The sequence below is a fragment of the Alligator mississippiensis genome, chromosome 3 (assembly GCF_030867095.1).
Source record: "Alligator mississippiensis isolate rAllMis1 chromosome 3, rAllMis1, whole genome shotgun sequence".
Classification (NCBI taxonomy): domain Eukaryota; kingdom Metazoa; phylum Chordata; order Crocodylia; family Alligatoridae; genus Alligator; species Alligator mississippiensis.
Window position 1 is genome coordinate 245,814,214 of NC_081826.1, and position 21,606 is coordinate 245,835,819.

Genomic DNA, 21,606 nt, shown 5'->3' on the forward strand with positions numbered 1-21,606 from the left:
TAGAAAGTGTGCTCCTCATCTGCCTTTCCTGCATTTATAATCTGTGCTTAAACAGTAACTCATGCTTATGGACCTTTCAGCTCTTTAATAACACTTCTGTGTTACTTTAAAATATGCACTAACCCTAGGCTAACAGGATATTAATGCTCAGTTCAGCACTCAATGTATAAATACATTTAGAAAAGACAAAACAAAAGATGCTCCTCATAATATAATGCATATGGATATAATTTACACACAGCAGTAAAGATACAAACTTCTTAAAACAGACATACAAACAGGCCTTGGATTCTCAGCTGTGACCTTGATGAAAGGCAAGAAAATGAGTGAAGGCTATTTTGCATTCCTATATACCTGGACCTCTCTGTGCTAGTCACCATGCATATTAGAAGCCTCCAGGCTAATCTCTAATTTGTGTCAGAAGCCATTTTTACCTATCACTGTTAGAGTAGCAAAGAATTACTGGGTTGCAAGGACAATCTATCACATGCCTTTTATCTCTAGGCCCTACTGTCTGAAACAGAAATGAATACTATAGGGGTTGCAATAATTGTCCCTGCCACTTGATGTTCCCATCATATGGAAATGTTGTACAAAGGTGCTGAACTTCAGTGGCTGTGGCTTTCATTAAGGATAGGGACAGAAATTACACAAAAAACTTGTATAAGTGATTGGAAAGCAGTTCAACTCTGTAACACAATAGAACTTCAGTGTACATAAACTGCTTTCAAAATGACTAAAACCGGTTTAAGATAAACCTGGATGGATGCACTATCAGGCATAACTGATTTAGGTTAAACTGGTTTATTGAACATCTGTCCTAGATCCTCTCCAGATTCAAGTTAACTCACAGTCCTGCAGCATCCCAGGATGCTTTGCACCTGTCCTGTAACCTTCTCCCTTGCAGGGGGCCAGGCTAGCCTTGGCCCAAATTGTCTGCTCCAATTGAGCAGGGAGGCATACTCTAGCACCCCCTGGCCTCTGGCCTGGGCCATTACAGTCATGTGGCTGATTTTCCAGGCTAAAAAATGAATGTCTGTTTACTTAGTTATTGGTTCAATCTACATAACTTAGACTAACCTGTGAATATTGAATCAATTCAGCCTTGGGCCTTTTGACTGTCTTTACTTAGCTTAAGTCAAGACACCTTGTAGAGAGCTGAGCTGTTGTATACAAAGATCTGTAAAACAGCCAAGGTACATGTGAAAACATTCCTTTTTTGATAGATGTTCGAGCCTGCTCTTACAGAGCCTTAGCAAGAAGACTTATAGAAGACTGATGAGAAAATTATTGCTGACCTGCTCTTGAGCAGCAGGGGGATTGCTGGTACACACAGATATAATATATGACTTTCTGAGTAAGTCCACTGAATCTAGCTCTGAGATGGCATTTTAACCAGCTCTTGGTTGCATTAATGGATAGAAAGAATGTAATTTTTGCTTCTTGTAATCTTTGCTTCTTGGTTATAGTCATTCTATAACCATATGTGACACTATTCCATTGACAAAGGCCATCTTCAGTGAATGTCACCATAGAAGATAGCATTATGATATCATTTCAACATACTTTGATCAAGAAAGTTGAGATGAGACATGGATGACCATTTTAGATTCAAAATAGGATCCAAGTCTCCCCAGATTTAGTGGCTGTTTGGGACTGAGTCCATATATAAAACAAAAGGAGTGAACGATAACTGTTGAGTTGAAACACTAAAGCATCCTTAGCTTCACTGTTCCTGTGAGTGTCATAACTCACACTCCATGCAGTGCTATTGTTAAGATATTTATCTGTAAAATCAAATTGAGTTCAACTTTTTCTTGGTTTCCCTTTTGCTAAACTTGTACAATGAGCCTAAACAGAAATATAAACAAAGCAAAATTTCTGCTTCCCAACCTCAAGAAACAATTTTAAACTTTTAAAAGAGACCTGTGTTTTCAAGTTCCTATAAGGCTCTGTGAAGTAGGTGTTTTGTGAGTATCAAAGAATTTCTGGTTGAGTTTGATGCACAGTAGGGGGAGAGAACCATAGGACACTCAGGAACAGGACATGAAATACAGGTTTGTACTGATATTTACTGTCCTTAGGAAATCAGGAAGTATTCAACCTTAACATTTTATTTTCCTGTGAACCAGAAAAATCAGTATCAAGATTTCCTTTCATCTTGGACTCTGAAAATTTAGCTTTAATTCATCAGGAAGTAAAATCACCCCAGGTCCTGTGACTACTAAGAAAACAGTAAAGCCTTTCTTTGTTGTGTTTATGTGAAATAACTAACTTCCTTGACTTAGTTTAAACTTAAAAAAAAATTAAACTATACAAGGAAGAAATACCTCATTCTAAACAGAACATCTTGAAAAATGGGGTTTAGATTAGGTTAATTAATCCTCCTGAGCTTAATGTAAGGTATCCAACATTGCAACACCTTCATTATTCATTTAAATATTCACTTCCTATAGTCTGTTCTTGGGAAAGAAGATCATTTGCTATAGTCAGGACAATGATTATACTAGAAAGACAAGGGACTAGTACTAAAAATCGCACTTATACACTACAAATAAAGAGTAACTCCATTGACATGAGTAGAAATACATAGATTTTAGAGTGGAATTGGGGTCCACTAATTAAATTTTCACTGTGTTAGGGGCATGATATATCATAGTTGGATACATCTGCCATTTGAGGTGGTATGGTTTAGTGGACAGGGCTTTTGACTAAAGACATCATTCTATTTCCAATTTTTGCACTGATCTGGTCCCTTTTGTAAAGGAAGTGTCATGACCCAAAGGTCTGATTTTTTTTTGTGTGTGCTTCGGCACTCGAATTATCCCCGTGGGTTTACAGCTTCATTGCACGGAGGAGTTCTGCTGTGCAGAGAACCCGCGTGCAAAGGAGTGTTCCCGCCACTTTGCAGCTATCTTTGCAGGGTGCATTTCCCTTTGCAACACAGAAATGCACGGTGCAAAGATTTCCCGCTCGTCGTATGCAAATTCGTGCCCCGCAATTGGCTAGTGCTAAATTATTCACACGTGGCGGCTAGCGATTGGCCTGCTAGCCGTATAAGAGGCTTGAGCAGTTTCCGCCCAAGCCGAAGAGGACTCCGCATCCATCTCATGGAGACTCTGGGTGTGCGCGGCAGGGTAATAGAAACCCTGTGTGTCGCTCAGAGGAGTTTGGCGGCCTGATCCAACGCCCACCTCTTCCCGTCTTCGAACGGAGCCTACTATAAGACGTATCGATGAGTTTAATGTGCGCTTGTCCTGGACATCCGGAGTTTTGTCTGCGTGGAGCCTAGCAAACTCCACGTGTGTTTGTGTTTTCTGTTGTAACCGCGACTCAAGCAAGTTCTCAGCCTGCACTGCGACCATCTCGGTGTAAGTAAAACAATCTTAAAATCAACCGTTACGTGTCTGTGCCTAATTCTAGCTCGGCGCCTTCCCTCTCCGAACCGGCCTGCCCGGGCTGCTGGCCACAGCCCGCATGCAGAGCAACAAAAAGGGCCCGGGGTCTGACCCGGCGCGCACATGAAGAAAGAGAGGTTCATGGACCCAAGATAAAGATTTGCTTTCCAAAATTTTAGCTGTAAGGACATTTCATGGAAATATCTGTGGTAGCCATCAGTATGCTCTAAGACCTAGCTTGCTGCATGTGAAAGTGAGCCTGGAGGTGGTCAGGGTCTCAAGTCCTGCCTTAATTTCCATAAATATAATAATGTTATTAATAAATTTAATTTCATTAAATTCCATTAAATTCTATTAAATTCATTAGAAAGGTTTTACATTCATTATATCTTTATGCACCTGGAATATTTTGGAAAATCTGGTCTATGTATTTGTTGCATTCAGTCTGAAACAAAGGCACAAAATGTTGTTTCTTATTTTCATTTTACAGCATTCTTTTTTTATTTGAACAAGGGATTCCTTGCTCAAGACTTGCTTTTTTGAAGGAAAGCTTTTTATGTAGCAGGGCAATCAAGGTTCCACCTATGTAATTTATTTTCCCATATAAATAGGAAAAGTCAGATAATCTCTGGCCAACAGAGAATGAAGTTAACTCTTAACTTACTGTATATTGTTGTTTCTCTAGCTAATGTAAATCAAAATGTCAAGTCAATTTCAAATGAGAGATGTTTCCATGGAAAGGCTGGAAAAGCCCAATTTTCAAATGCATGCCTAAAAATGCTTCATATATTTGCACCTTCATTTTTTGTGATTGCATAAACAAAACTGGTCTGTACTCTCAAATGTCTAGTCTTTATCAGATTTACAGGTGTGTGTACAGGTGATCTGTGTATACCAAAAATATATACCATCAAATTATTGATATAATTTATATGTATGTCGAATAGTTGAAAATAAGTTGAAATTCCAATACCAGCTCATGTGGTTTTGGAATCCCATGTATTTACAGAGCTGAATTCCTCATATAGCATGTCTCTAATTTGGATGAGGTGCTATGAGGTTGTTGGTAAGAACAACCAGCTGCTAAAGGAATCTAGCAGGTTATAGCAAACACTTATTATTCACTATAGTTAATTGGAATCAAATTCTAGTAAGTCCTATGTCCTGTATAATACAGGAGGTTACACTTAGAAAATTCATTCTGGCTTTATCAATCTATATGTATGCTATACCACACCCCTACTGCGTTTTATCTGCAGTTCAGAGATAAAATCCTACGTACTTGCTGCTGATGTTTGTGTGTACCTACCATTTAGGCTAGGTAGATGCTTTAGGTAGGGTCCTGTGTGGTAACCCCACTTTACAGTCTCTTAGTTGTCACACCTTTAAAAAAAAAAAAAAAAGGAGAACAATGAGAATATTTACTTATCACATATGATGTTTGTGTGCTATAAATTCATTACATTTGTGAGCATGGAGGCTTGCACTATAGCAATTAGTGCTAAAAGGTACCAAGGACTCCTTCACCAGGAAATGAAAAGCTGAGACCATCCTCTCAAAATTAAACCACTTTAGTACCATCTCAAAAATTTTGCCAAATGTATAGCTTGTTTTTGAAAGCTTTGCTTACATAGGAAACTTTAACCATAGATAATGCTCCATGTACAGTAATTTCTGTCAGCAGATATGTTTTATCTATAAAAAAACTACTTTTGCAGTTTCAACTGGATGTAGTAGTCATCTTTACTTGCTGTAAACGGTATCATAATTGTGCTGTGCTGTGTTCCCTCATTCTGCAGCAACAATAGCTCCTTTTCTGTATATAAAGTTCTAAAATAGTTGGAATCCTTTGGGATGACAAATTAATCTGGTTCTCTGCTCCCATTTATTTGTGGGATCCTTAGCAAGACAAGATGGAGGTGACTTATAAGTGCAGTTCCTGTCACAATGGATAACAGTCTGTGAAATCCTATGCGACTCAAGGATGTAGAGATTGTAGTAAAGTGCATTGGTAGGTAAAAGTCTATTCTCTTCAGGGATACACTAAACCTGCAAAGTGTAAAATGAGAGAGACTGGAAGAGGAAAGTAGTTCCTATATTGTAAGTAGTTATGCATCTGTGAATTTGTTTTCAGCAGTCATCAACATTATAGTAAATTCAGCAGAAATAGGAAGTCCTATTGCTGGCAGAGTAAGGTAGCACATGGGGATATCTTAAGTTGATAATAGCTTCAAGGTTTGTAGTAGAAATGGAATGGCTAGCTACTTCAGTAGGACTAATAGGATGAGCAAAGATACAGATACAGCTCAGACGAGCAGTATCTAGGTATTTGCATTTGCTTAAAGACAGTGAAATTAGGAATCGATGTTACTAAGAAACTTGAGCTAAGGACTATTGTGGAGAATTGCCAGGGCTATCAGAATGACAGATAAATGTCTAGGGAAGGAGAAGTTCAATGAAGATTTACAAAGATAGTAATAAAATCCTAGTTAGAATCAGAAAAAAAGGTTAAATTAGACCTGAGTAAGTATATCAAAAAGCCTGGTTCGGGCATTTCTTTTGCTAATCTACATAGCTTGTGTCACTGCCTTTATCACATTCTCTACCTGGCTTCTCACTTTCAATCTGTATTTCTTGAGGATATATCTTCTCCATGAAATATTTCAGCCTGGTGTTAGTACTACATGGGAACAGGCAAGAATACACAAGGACAGCCTTCTAACACCTGCTTCATTTGCTAGTTCCTGTCAGGGAGTGTTGCTTAGTACCGTATAACAGCTTTTCTGTTCTTCCAGCTCAGTCAGTGCAGATTCAGATTTCCCTTTATCAACCTTCTGACAACTCCCCTCTTCTCCTTGTGTATGCTGCATTAGCAATTGCTGCTCTTTTATGCTACCGTTCTGCTAACCTGAAAACTAGATGTTCCTAAGTAAAAAGGAGATCAAAGAGCACTAAGTTAGGAATGTGAGTCACCAGAGTTTGTAGATGTTTTAGTTGGCAATAAAATAGTATATAGTTTCCCTGGAGGTACCCTATGGGAAACCTCTAAAATGCACACATGTTGCACACCATCATACTAATGATATTGCAAATGCATACAATTTGTCTGTTCACAGAAAACCACAGAACCTTTTTTTTTGGCAACAGCATCATTTTTATAAGCATGTTATTATTTATGAATCTTCCAAAATCCTTCACTGCATTATTGCTTTTCTTGGGCTTTAATTTTATTTTTTTTTTGTCTTAACTGTACAAAGGCCAGTCACTAGTCAAAGAGAACAGGGAATAGCTTTTTTCATCAAAGGTACTGCAGCCATCCTTCAAATAGCGCACCCCCACTATTCCTCCTCACTGGGCCAGATTAACCCTTTAGTGGGCCCTAGGCAAACAAACTTGTGGGCTGGTAAAGACCCTCCTCACCTCCCCAGTGCTGCTACCCGTGGGGAGCCGGGAGCGCAGCTTGGAGTCCCTGCTATGGGCATCCTCTGTGGCAGTGAGGCCAGTGGAGGGGAGGGGAGTGGAAGGGAAGGGCGGCAGATGGGGCCATTTGCACTGCTGTTGTGAAGGGAAGGAATGCTCCCTCCCATCCCACCACAACTCAGGGCCCTAGGCATGTGCTTAGTTTGCTTATGCATTAATCTAGCCCTGTCACACACACACACACACGTGCACACATACACATACGTGTATGTATATGTATATATGTGTGTGGGTATATATGTATATGTGTATGTATGTATGTGTAAACATACATATATGTATATGTATACCTTTACATATAAATAACCACTTATTCAATGGTACAGGACTATATTATATACTTGACTTATACTTCATATAGAGCTTCAACCTACACAGCTAAGTAACAGATCTGGAACAGGTAAATATAGGTAAACATAGGTAAATACAGCACGTCAACAGGGATAAATGTAATTAACTATTTACAGCCCATGAAAGAACATTGCCATCTATGCAGCTGAAATCAAAGATAAGAATACACTTTTACTCATATAACAGTGAAACCTCAAATGACAAAATATTCAGTGAAGGGAAGCCTGGCCGCAGCTCTGCCAGGAGAAAAGGGGAAGATGCTTCAGGCCCCTCTAACACCTTGTGAGCTGGGACAGGATCCCCTGCTTCACAGGGGCCCCTGCTGGCTCCCTCCCAAGGATTCCCTCCCCTGTGGGATACTCTTGTTCCCAAAACTCACAACCTCTGCTGATGGCTGTGCACCTTGAGGGCCAGTCTATGGGGGTCCCCATCCTCCATCACCCTCCACAAATGCCACATACCCACCCCCAAAACCCCCCTACATATACACCAGGGGTGGGCACTTATTTTGGGTGGAGGGATGCTTATCCAGTTTTGGCAGACTATCCAGGGCCTTATGGGTAGCCCCGCCCCTTGACAGGTGCCCCGCCCCCTGGTCACCATCTTGGGACCAGTGCCCCAATGTCTTGGGACCAGTGTACCAGGGCCAGCACTGGTGGGGCCCAAAATGGGGCACAGGCTGGCAGGGGTCTGTGGAGCTGGGCTGGGCTTCACCAGCAGGGAGAGGGGGGAGCTGCCCCAGCTCCATAGAACCGCTGCTGGCTGGGACCCCGTGCTCCTGCCACCCTGCTCTGGGGCCTGCCATCACTGGCCCCAGCACACAGGTGCGGCCCCGTGCTCCTGCACCTGCTCACTCCAAGTGCCTCCCAGCCCTGTGGTACAGACAGGGGGCAGTGTGCAGCCCTGACCCCCTGCTCGCCAGTAGGGAAGAAGCTGGTGCTGAGCACGGGGAAAAGCAGCCCCTTGCCCACCCCATGGCTGGCACTTCCTGCTGCAGGTGCTCGCAGCCCATGCGGGGCTGTCTGGAGCAGGCACAGGTGGCAGCAGCAGCTGCAACCCCCCCGCTTGCTGTGCCAGGCAGTGTTGACTGCTGCTGCCAACCCGGAGCTCACGTGCTTGGCAGTGCACAGGCGGTGGTAGCAAACACTGCCCGGTGTGGAAAGCAGGGGGGAGGGGGGATGCAGATGCTGTCACCATGCACAGTCCTGATGGGTGAGCTGGGAGCCATCATGGGGCCCAGGCTGGCAGCGGGGCCGGGTTACAAGGTGGTGCTGAGTGCGAGGGGGGGAAGCAGCCCTTCACCAGCCCTGTGGCCAGCGCCCTGCACTGCAGCTGCTCGCAGCCCGTACAGGGCTGCCTGTGCCTGCTCCAGACAGCCCCACACAGCCTGCAAGCAGCTGCAGCGTGGGGCACCAGCCATGGGATGGGTGAGGGGCCACTTTCCTCCACGCTGGGAAGGAGCCTGGGGAAAAGCTGAGCGAGGGGAAAAGTGGCCCCTCCCCCCTCCCTGTGGCCGGTGTCCTGCACTACAGCTACTCTCAGCCTACATGGGGCTGTCTGGAACAGGCACAGGTAGCCCCAGGTGGGCTGCAAGTGGCTGTAGCATGGGGCACCAGGCACGGGACAGGCAAGTGGCTGATTTTCCACCCCCAACGCTCAGTTTTTCCCCAGGCCACTTTTCCCTAGGCTCCTTCCCTGCCCAGGGTCCTCCCCTGTGCTCCCCCTCTTACATGAGCTTCCTGCACTCAGGGGGTGGGGCCAGGTGGGCCCTGCTGTTATGGGAGCCTGATGGGCTCCCCCTGGGTCCCCTGACAGGAACCAAGGGCAGATTCATTTTAATTTTCTAAATTTTTTAGGGGCCCCGTGGGCCAGATAGAATGTCCTCATGGGCCAGATCCAGTCCACAGGCCATAGTTTGCCCACCCCTGATATACACCCCACAACATACTCCATTGCCTTCCCACATACACAGCCATATGCCTTCACAACCCGCCCACACCCCCCCCACACACCACCATACACACACACCCAACCACATCCCCACACAGAATATATAAGAGTAAGACTTTATTTTTGAGTTATTATGCAATCATGTCTACATACAATACACAAATACAAATCATGACAAAAATATTTTTTGTAATAAAATTAAAATATGTTATAGTAGGTGTGTCGTAGGGCACCCTGGTGCCCCTGCTCCTAGAGAGGAGAAACTGCCAGGGAGCGAGTGAGCGAGTCCTGGCCTGACATAACGAGCCCAGCTGAAGGATGCCTGGGTAATGAGCGCAGCTGCGGGTTGCCGGAGCAACTAAGGGGAGCCAGCTGCCTGTAGGAGGCAGGACCTGGCCCTTATAAAGCTCAGGGCTGAGGCCAGGCTGGCAGTTCCCTGCCAGCAGCTGGAGAGGCAGGAGCTCCCTCAGCCAAGATATGGGAAGAAGCCTGATTTGCAAGTACAGCTCATGATAGCCCTGAGAGGATTGGGCACTATGGTTTAGCCAGGGGGCTTTATGTGTGAGTTACAGCCAGGAGGCTCTAGTTTATGTTCGGCTTTAATGTTACACTGGAAGCTTGGGTGAGGCTGTAGGGGTTGGAGGAGGCCTCATAGGGACCCCATAGGGGTAGGGTGCCCCAGCGCCAGTGAGGGCACAGTCTAGCGCCAGAAGGGCGCATTATTTTCATAGGTACCCCAGTGGTATGGAGACCCCAGCGCCAGTGAAGGTGCAGCTTGTGCGCCAGTGAAGGCACAACTGGTGGTGAGGAGCACAACCAGTGGGTTATGTGCGGGGTACGTAGATCCCAGCCCCAGAGAGAGGGGTGATTTTATCAGGGAGCCCGAGGTGGGCACGGTGAGCCCCAAAGAGGGGGAGCGCCATAGTGGACTATTGGGAAGCCCAGTGTGGGCACGGTGAGCCCCAAAGAGGGGGAGCGCCATATTAGGAAACCCAGGATGGGCGCAGCAGACGCCAGCAAGGGCGTCACTTGTGGGGTGCATAGACCCCAGCCCCAGGTAGAAGTGATTACTGAAGAGCCCGGGAGGGGCCATACTGAAGAGCCCGGTAACAGGCTAGCACCGCGGAAAATCCAGGGAAAGGCAAGGTGCTGCAGTGGCCCCTGAGGGGACGGGGAGTAGCAGCGTGGTGAGCCCATATCAGAAAGGGTGGTAGTGCGGTGGGCCCAAAAGACCGGTGGCTCGAGAGGACGTCCCAGAGGGGACTAGTCTATTGTAGAGAAGGCCCAAGAGTGGGCATACGTGTATTTTGACCTAACAACGTCTTTCCCATCTGCGAGGCTTGGGGCGTGGTATTAGGGGTGGTAGGAGCCATGCGCAGCCCATAAGGCTGGGGTGCTTGGGGAGCACCCGTCATACCGGGAGACCACAGGAGTCTGGAAGAACCGCGGGGACAGAGGTCCCGAGTAGCTGTGCCTAGGGAGTCATAGGCAGCCTCCCAACCTTATATTTACCAGCAAGACGTGGCGGGCGAGAATAAGAGGGTGCCTTGGGCCGGCCTTGACACAGAGCGAGGGACCTCGAGGAGATCATGGCCCTCTGAAAGGACCCTGCCGTGACAAGGTGCTTGACTTTGTGTACAATTTGTTTGTTTTTTTTTCCGGTTCAAAGATGGAAACCTCCTTTCCCAAAAGGAGTATTTCCGGGGGCAAAGGGGAGGGAGTTCTGGTGGTAAAGGTCAGGGGTTAGGAGTGGGACTTCTGGTCCCAAGATGGTGACCAGGGGTCAGAGCACATGTCAAAAGGCAGAGCTACCTTTGCAGCCGTTGACAGTTCACCAAAACTCATTTGCCCATCCCTGGTGTAGATGCACTCCCTGTAACATGCATTGCTCTGACCTGCCCTTAGAGGGCTGGTGAAAAGGGGCGTGGCTAGGAGCCAAGTTGGCTTTGTGCCTGCCTAGCTCACCTGCTCTCAGGGACAGGGTAGGTGGCTTGAATTTCAGTTTGCCAAGGGCTGGAAGTATCCCATCAGGCACACTACCTCCTGCCTACCCTGACTAGGTCCTTGCTGCGTTCCACTGCCCAGACAGGCTTGCTGCAGTCCCCCACTGGCTTGGATTGGGTATGCCAGCCACTTCCCAGATCCTGGCTTAGATTGGATCCACTGATTCCTGCTCCCCCTCCCTGGCCTGAACTAGGCCTACCACTACCCACCCCAACCCAGATAAGGACTGCCTCATCCCCTAGCCTGGATCAGGCCCGCAACCCCCTTTCCCCCTCCCCCCCCAACTACACTGCCAGATCAATTCTGCCCCCTTGGACACCCTAGATCCTTGCTCAACGCCACCTGGTCAGCTTCTGGTTCACCTGTGGCTGCTGGCATTGTCATGGGGGAGCAAGCAGGAAAGGGAAGCCTGTCCAGCACTACTGATCTCTGGGCTAGGCTGCTTGGTGGTAGTCGTGGTAGCAGCCAGGCAAGTGGGTTCCTCTTTCTTCCTTGATTCTCTGGGACAGTGCCAGAATTGTTTGGGTGATAAATTTAAAGTAACTCTAATTTTGGGGCTGTCTAAGACCTGAACTTGCCCCCAGTACAATTTAAAGCAATTGAACACTGACAACAATGATTAGCTCACAGTATACTTGGACCCTAAATGCCTTCAAGCAGTCATATCATCTCCCACACGGTATTACTCAAAGTTGGAATGGGAAGTAAGATCCTTTCTGATATTTAGATGTGCTTCTTCTCTTCTTCTCTTTTACTGTAATCCTTGCTACTACTCTTGATATACCTGCAGTTATAGAAGTTATCATTTGGAGATGATCCCTAAAAGGAGACTGAGGGAGTTGGAAACTGGGAGATGGCCCCTTAGTTAGGGAGCAGTTGGTTGGTTAGTTAGTCAACAGCCTGCAGAGGTTGCTTGCTTCCCTACCATAACGTTCACTTGTTCATTCTTCTCATTCATATATGCCTGTGCTTATTGAACCCAATGATCAAAGTGTTAGAAATGATAAATGAGAAAAAAACTTAAAAGAATTTGATATCCAAACTGAAACAGTACTTGGAAACTGAAAGCAAGAGGACCAATGCAGGCATGTGGAAAGACAAAGGCCTGCTGAGTTATAGTTGAAGTAGAAGGACAGTTAGTCATGGTAGTTTTGCAACCTCCATCAACTCTTCTGATGTCAGGCAATATAGCAGAGAACTGGAAGTTGTTCAGACAGAGGTTTAGTAGTACCTAGCAGCCACAGGGGCAGAAGAGAAAAATGACAAAGTCAAATCTTCTAGCATATTGTTGGAGGAAGCCATGGCTGTTTATAATGCCTGTACCTTCAAAGAAGGCCAAAATATGCAGTTAAGTAACTTACTGTTCAAATTTGAGAAGTATTGCTTGCCAAAAAAGGAGACCCTTGAAAGATACAGATATGCTTTTCATTTTTATTTATTTTTGTGTAGACAAACAGCAGGAAAAAGTATAGATCACTGAACTAAAGAAATAGAGTAAGAATTGTTCTTTTGGATACTTGGCATAATCTCTGATTATAGAGAGAGGATTATTTGTGATACTGCAGACACAGAATTATGAGAAAAAGCTCTTGTGTGAGGGAACCCTGTCCTTAGAAAGGACTTTTCAAATGTCCAGTGCAGCAGAAACTGTGAAAGCCCAGTCTGCAGAACTGAATAAACCAAAAGGGGTCATATATGCAGTAGATATGAAAGAATATGGACAGAAAAAGCCACCTTGCAGGACAGAATTTTTCATTAAGAATACTAAGGAAGAAAGAGCAAACAAGTAGATGTTCACTAAGCATGGAAGGCAACATGTTCTCAAAGGTTGTGCTGCATTTGGAAAGGTCTTTTTTTACTTTAACAAGAGGGACCATGTTGCCAGGTGCTGCATATCCCAAATACAAAAATCTCAAGTGAATACAGTTGAGCATAAAGTGGAGAAGGAGATGTTGGTTGTTTTTTTAAGATAGAGAGAAATATAGATATTGTAGAATGAAGGAAAATCTATGAAAGGGACTGGATTTTAGCAGTGGAAGTGCAAGCAAGTGGTCTAATTTCAATTGGATACTGGAGCTCACGCTAATATTTTACTAGAATATTTTACTAGGGAGAGGACATGGACTCAGAGGAAAGTGAAAGCTGGAAGCTTGTGACCTCTGGCAGCAAACATCAATCTTCATCTCCACCTGCAGCAGTTTGTCTGGAGAACAGATATGGAGCCCGAGCAACAGAAGGGGAAAAGCACTTTCCATTGGTGGAGGAGGACAGGCCAGGCCTTCCCAAGGTAGGAAGGATCAAAACCACCACCACCAAGAAGAAGTGATGGGTGATAGTGGTTGGGGACTCCCTTTTGTGGGAGACAGAGTCATCCATATTCTGGTCTGACCTGTTGTCTCAGGACGTCTGCTCCTTGCCCAGAGCCTGGTTCTGAGATGTTACAGACAGATTACTGAGATTAATTCAGCTCTTTGACTACTACCCTATGCTACTCACCCATGTGGACACCAATGATACTGCCAGGGGAGACGTCTCCTTGAGCATATCAAAAGTGACTACAGGGCTCTGGGTGCAAGGGTGAATGGGATGGAGGCTCAGGTGGTATTCTCCTCAATTCTGGTCAAGGGGAAAGGGCCCAGGCAGGAGTGGGCACATCCTGCAGATCAATGCATGGCTGCACAGATAGCATTTCCAGCAGAGCTTTGGCTTCTTTAACCATGGAGAAGGATTGCTAGGAAGAAATGGGATCCACCTGACAAAGAGAAGGAAAAGTATCTTCCCAGGCAGGCTCGCTAACCTAGTGAGGAGGGCTTTAAATTAAGTTGGCCGGGAGATGGAGACCAAATCCCTGAAGTAAATGGGGAAGCAGATGACCTGAAGGAAGGACAAATAGGAGCAGGCAACAGGGGAGGCTTTCTCATTTTTCCTGAGAAATTGAGGCAATCAGTTATTGGTGTACAGTATAGGTGCCTGTATACAAATGCACAGAGCCTGGGAAACAAGCATGAGGAATTGGAAGTCCTTGCACAGTCACAGAACTATGACATGATTGGAATAACAAAAACTTGGCAGGATAGCTTGTATGACTGGAGCACTGTCATGGATGGGTATAAACTGTTCAGGATGGACAGGCAGGGGGAAAGAGGAGATGGAGTTGCGCATTTGTGTAAAAGAGCCATATAATTTCTCTGAGCTCCAGTGTAAAACTGGAGATACTTTCAACCAGCCTATCTGGATTAGGGTCAGAGGGGAGGGCAACAAGGATGATGTCACGGTGGGGTCTGGTATAGACCACCAGACTAGGAGGAAGTGGTGGATGAGGCCTTCTTCAAACAGCTAGCAGAAGTTTCCTGATCACAGGCCCTGGTTCTCACGGGGGACTTCAATCACCCTGACATCTACTGGGAAGATGATACAGCATTGTGCAGGCAATCCATGAGGTTTTTGGAGAGTGCTGAGGACAAATTCCTGGTGGAAGAGCTGGAGGGGCCAACTAGGGGCCATATTCTTCTTGACCTGCTGCTCACAAACAGGAAAGAATTGGTGGAGAATGTACTAGTAGATGGCAACTTGGGCTCCATGAAATGATTGAGTTCAGGATCCTGAGGAAAGGAAGGAAGGAGAGTAGCAGAGAAAAGGGCAAATATAGTGCCCATATTTAAGAAAGGGAAAAAGGAGGATCCAGGGAAATACAGACCAGTCTACCACACCTCAGTTGTTGGAAAAAGCATGGAGCAGATCCTCAAGGAATCAATTTCTAAGCACTTGGAGGAGAAGATGATTAGGAAAAATCAACATGGATTCACCAGGGACAAGTCATGCTTGACTAACCTGATTGTCTTCCATGATGAGATGACTGGATTTGTGGATGCGGGGAGACCAGTGGATGTGGTATACCTTGACTTTAGCAAGGCTTTTGATATGATCTCCCACAACATTCAAACTTAGGAACTATGGACTGGATGAATGGATTGTAAACTGGATAGAAAACTGGCTGGATCATTGGTCTCAAAGGGTAGTAATCAGTAGCTCAATGTCTAGGTGGCAGCCAGTATCAAGTGGAATGCCCCAGGGTTCAGTTGTGGAGCCAGTTTTGTTCAATGTTTTCATCAATGACCTAGAAGATGACATGGAGTTTACCCTCAGAAAGTTTACAGAGGATACCAGGATGGGGGAGTAGTAGCTATGCTGGAGGGTAGGCTTAGGATTCAGAGAAATCTAGACAAATTGAAGGATTGGACCCAAATAAATCTCATGAGGTTCAATTAGGACAAGTCAAAAGTCCTGCACTTAGGATGGAACAATCTCATGCACCAGTACAGGCTGCGGGGTGACTGGCTAGGCAGCAGCTCTACAGAACAGCACATGGGGGTTACAGTGGGCAATAAATTGAATATGAGCCAACAGTGTGCCCTTGTTGTAAAGAAGGCTAATGGCATACTGGGCTGCATTGGTAGGAGTGTTGCCAGCGGATCAAGGGGAGGGATTATTCCCCTCTCTTTTGCACTGGTGAGGCCACATTTGGAGTTCTGTGTCCAGTCCCCACTACAGAAAATATGTGCAAAACTGGAGAGCATCCAGCAGAGGGCAACAAAAATGGTTAGGGCTCTGGGGCGCATGACTTATGAGGAGAAGCTGAGGAAACTGGGTTTTTTTAGTCTAGAGAAAAGAAGACTGAGTGGGAATTTAATAGGAGTCTCCAAGTACCTGAAGGGGGGTTCCAAAGAGGGTGGACTAGACTGTCCTTAGCAGTGGCAGATGAAAGAACAAGGAGCAATGGTCTCAAGTTTCAGCAAGGAATGTTTAGTTTAGATGTTAGAAAGAATTCTCTCACTAGAAGGGAAGTAAAACATTGGAACAGGTTACCTCGAGAGATTGTGGACTCTCCATCTTTGGAGGTTTTTAAGACCCATTTAGACAAAACCTCAACTAGAATGATCTAGTTGGGGATGGTCCTGCTTTAAGCAGGGGGTTGGACTAAATGACCTCCTGAGGTCCCTTCCAACCCTAATTTTCTATGATTCTATGAAATATAGAACATTAAAAATGAGACCAAAAGTGAGTCAAAATAACTGGCTATTCAGAAACAAATACACCAGCGAATGGGAGATGCATTGCTAGCCTACAAACTCCAGTTCATTGTGGTATTTAGGAAAGTGATGCAAGCTTTAGGTCTGGCAAGTTGCAAGAAGCTGAATCTAGTTAAACATGTTCTTGCACTACAAGAAAAGACAGCTCTAGAATATGAAGCACTTATTTCAAAGTATAAGGATTTATTTGAAGGGCTAGGTTGTTTGTCAGGTGAACAACCAATTCAGATAAATAAGCAAGTTCCTTCCATTATTCAGCCCTGCAGAAAAGTGCCTTTTGCTCTCCATGATGGATATAAGGTAGAGTTAGCAAGAATGGAAAAATTACAAGTAATAGAGAAAATCCAGGAACCCACAGAATGAATGGTTAGCTATTGAGGAAAAAATAAATAACAGCCAGTTATGTATATGTCTGGATCCAAGGCACCTCAACAAAAATATTTTAAATTGCTAACTAGAAAATAAATGATCTCTCAATTCACAAGTGAATGATTTTTTTAGTAAATTGGTGCCTTCTCAGGATTTTGGCAGTTTAAGCTCACTGAGGAAAGTTTTAAATATATACATTTAATGCTACCTCTGAAAGGTACAGTTTTCTGTATCTACCTCCACTCCTGAAATGTATCATAAAGCCATACAAATGATTTATGAGTGTATGTCTAGGGTGGACACCTCCACAGATGATATTATCATCTGCGGTTCTGCCAGCTTTGAGAAGTGTTGCAGGCTTTCGAAACTGTTGGAGGCTACTAGACCTGCAAATTTGAAATTGAATAGAGTGATGTGCATGCTGGGAGTCACTGAACTGACTTTATAGGGGATAGCATCTCTGCTGAGGGAATGAAACATAAGGTGAAAGTTAAGGCCATTGAAATAATGTAATGTCCCCAGTCAAAGAAAGCAGGACAACAGTTTTTTGGAATGGTTACTTTTCTGGTTAATATCATACCTTATTTGTCACCAAAATACCACCATTGAGGACACTCCTTGGGAATAAACATGAATGGGGCTTTAATACAGAACTGGAGGAATCGTGGCTTGCATTGAAACAACAGCTGATGCAAGAGCTAGTATTAAAGTTGTATACATCTGAAAAACCTGAAAAACTGTCAGATCTATCACGGTCAGGTGTTGTTGTAATTATTTTGCAGAAATATATCAACAGTTGGCAACTGGTAAGCTTCCAAATGGATAACTGAGACAGAAACCAGATATGCACAGATTCAGAATGGGTTACTGAGATTATTGTTGGCCTATGAGAGTATTCACCAATATATCTATAGCTAGAAGGTGTATGTAGAAACAGAGCACAAACCCATGATTCCATTGTTTAACAATCCACTAAATCACTACCAGTTGATCCTTATTCTTTCTTCAAACTGAAAAAGTATGATTTAGTTGTAGACTTATGTTTACTGCATATGTTTTATGTTCTAGTTACTCTAGAACAGGGGTTTTCAACTTTTCTTGGTCAGGGTACCCCCGGTGGCCGGTCAAGAAGCAGGGAGTCCCTGGCAGCCTGCCGATGGGTAAGGAACCCCTGCTGGTGAGTAAGGGACGTAGCATAATCAAGTACTAAATGATTGCACAGTAACCAGATTTATGGTGCAGTAGCATCCCAGCACAGTTACTTAGTGATCCTTGCTGTGCAGTAGTGTCATGTCACGGTTTGCCTGGTGACACTACTGTGCAGTAGTAATGAGCTATGGCACAGTAAGCATCTCATATAGACACGCCCACAAACTATTATTCCCTCTATCCAGAAATCTGCATTTTGCCCAGTACTACCGGAAAGTTGGTGATAGCCAACTTAAAAGCCATATTTGCAAGATATGAAAACCCAGAGGAAATTTTTAGTGACAATGGGCCTCAGTTTTCTGGTTCTGATGTTAAGCAAGTTTCGGAGGATTGGGACTATGGAGCAATACATCAAGTCCTAATTATCCTCATTTGAATAGCCGTGTAAACTATCTGTTTAAACTACAAAAATCCCACTGAAGAAAACATTCGATAGTGGGGATGGCATTCTGAATATGTTACTGGTGGATCAAAGTACACCTCTGGCAAATGGCTGGTCAATAGCACAACTATTAATGGATTGGTGAATACATGATAAGCTACCACTCTGACAGCTTACTTAAAGATCAGGATAATAAATCTATCAGACAGACAAAAGAATCTCAGAAGAAGAAACAAAAATGATATTTTGATAAAGGAACCTAGGCTTCCAGTACTAATATCTAGGGACAGATTTTGTCTGAGGATTTATGCCTCAAATATATGGGATCAGCATGATACCATCAAGGGCCTAGTAAATCTTCAGTCATACTGTGTCCAAACAGATCAAGGGAACATACTGAGGTGCGATCACTGGGGATCTGTGAGCATTCCCAGAGTGTTCTCAAGACCTAAAAGGAGAGGTGGACATGGGCTGTACTCAACCAGCTGTTCTAATCTGTTCCTACCTTAGCAACAGAAATAAAAACAGAACCAGCTAATCAAAAAACAGGCACCTCAGATGATCAGATATTTAGCCAATCTGGGTGGAAAGTGCAGCTTTCTGATAGACTCACACAGACATTCTCAGAGATGTAGAAGAGGAGTAATAGGAAAATGAATAATAAAGTCTTGCTTTGGAATGATGTACTAATAACCTCTCCTCTGTAGATGGGTTGTAATTGATTTTTGTCATTATTGTTAAGAGGGAAGATGTAGTGCTAGAAGTTCTCATTTAGTGACACTGCCTACCAGGAGATTGAGGGGTTTGGGAATTGGAAGATGGTCCCTCAGTTAGGAAGCAGCTAGTTGTTCAGAGAGAGAGACCAAGGCCAGGTACAGATGTTACATTTATACCAGTATAAGTGATTAGAAACCCACCCGTAACTGAGCAGAAGTTCAGTGCACATAGACTGGTTTCAAAAAGGTGAAATTTGGTGTAAGATAGACCAGGACCTAAGTGGTATCAGATTTCTACAATTTAGGTTAGACCAATCTATCAAACTTCTGCACCAGGTCCCCTCCCAATTCAAGTTAGCTGACTGTCCTCTGGCATCTCAGGCACCTTTGTGGCCCCCTGCAAATGCCCCCTCATAGGGAGCCATGCTGGAACTTGGCTCATGCTTGGCCCCTTCCATCCCCTGGTTAGCTGCAGCTGACAAATTCCTATAGATAATAAAGCAACAGGGGCAGGGGGCAGGGAAAAACTGCTCCTTCATGTCTCATAGCCAATCAGGGGTGGGTTGTCCTTTTGGCTGCACTTGGAAGTTTTTGGCAGCCTGGGGAGCCAGTGGGGTATGTTGGGAGGTATGCGAGAATGTCCCCAACCTGCTGGCCTTGGCTAGAGCAGGCAGCCTGTGAGTCCTCCCCTTCCCCACCAAAGGGCAAAAGTGTTTTGTTTACACACTTGAACTAACCTAGGGCACTTATAGTAAAGAGTATAACTTAAATCACTTCCGCATCAGGCTTTTTGACCATTTGTACCTGGCCCAAGCGTATGCAGGAGTTGACTGCTCACAATAAAGTTAATTGTTTAGCTCTTCTCATTCATGCATGCCTGTGTTTATAGAACCCAATGACCACTACAATACCTCTGAAGTAGGAGGTGGTGGTGATTTAATTTTGGTGAAATGTAAATCTGTTTTAAAGTCTCTTGGGAGATTAATGTAGACTGATTGGTTTTAATAATATTTACAGTTGTGACACTATGCTTTCTGTGCTCTTTTGCTATAGCAGGCTGGGATGATAATTATTTTGAATGTTTGTATTCATATTTTATATTAACCTGTTCCCTTCCTACTGATAGATTTAGATCAAATATGAACAGCAAATAAGAGAATTTTCCTCATCTTGGAACCAATGTCTTTTCTTGTTAGTGCTCTGTTCTTCTTTATCACTTTTCCTCTTTCTTTCCTTCAATTTGATATTTCACTTGGGTTTGTCAACCCAAGAACCAGGAATCTCTAATTGAGTTCCACCAGAAATTCAACAGTCACCATCCCTCCATCCGACTTTTTTTAGAATACTCCAGCACCAACATCCCCTTTTTAGACACAATGATCAGTATCCAGAAGGGTAAAATACAGACCACAGTATACAAGAAACCCACAGACCAACACACATCTGCACAGAACCAGCAATCACCCAAAACACACCAAAAAAGCTGTGATATACAGCCAAGCCCTCAGATACCACCGCATTTGTACTGAAGAGAACACCCAGGATTGCCACCTCGCCAATCTTAAAAAGGCTTTCACCCAGCAAGGACACTCCTCCAGAGAGGTAGATCGCACGTTTGAAAGAGCCACCTGGATACCACGTGAAGAACTGCTGCAGTACAGAAGAAAAACACCCACAAATCGCACACCGCTGGTTATGACCTATCACCCATCCCTTGAACCTATATGGAAAATCCTCAAAAAATTGCAATCCATATTAGAAAAAGACCCTATTCTTAAAAAAAATCTTTCCAGAGCCACCCATCCTAGCCTTCAGACAAGCACCAAACCTCGCCAACCTCATCACCAGAAGCAAACTTCCTCAACCCCAGAACACACCAAAAGGATCCAGACTGTGCCATGACAAGAAATGCAAAACCTGCCCCCACATCTCCACCACCTCCACTATTACTACACCCCACAACAGAGCCATCAGCATCCCAGGATCTTACAGCTGCACCTCCAGGAATGTAGTATACCTCATCCAATGCACCAAATGCCCTGATGGAAGATATGTAGGAGAGACCAGACAACAACTGTGCACCAGAATGAACGCACACCGGAAATCCATCAAAGACAGAAACACCCAATTACCTGTGGGGGCACATTTCTCACAGGAGGGCCACTCTCTCTCCAATCTCTCAGTCCTGATCCTCAAGGGAAACTTACACAACACATCCCAGAGACGAGCCTATGAGCTCCATTTCATCAACCTGCTGGATACTAGAGATCAGGGACTAAACATAGACATTGGATTTTTGATACATTATAATCTGCCTGGCAACTGACTCCCCAGCCCCTGGCTTGTTTACTTTTCATTCCATCCAGGAAGAGCCTGCCTGGACACACCAACTGCTGCGGCGTCCTTAGCCTGACAAAGGGTTTTTGAACCTGAAAGCTTGCTTAATAACTATTCTCCAACCATTTGGGTTGATCTAATAAAAGATATCAAATTCACCCAAGGAACCTTGTCTGCCTATATCCTTAGACCAACACGGCTACAACCTAAACCCCTCAAGCCAAATCAAAAATTTTTTGTTGAATTCATTTTATTTTAAACTTAATCTGTCTGTGATACCACAGTGCCTGAATAGGATTTTTATATTAGTGCGTTCTCCC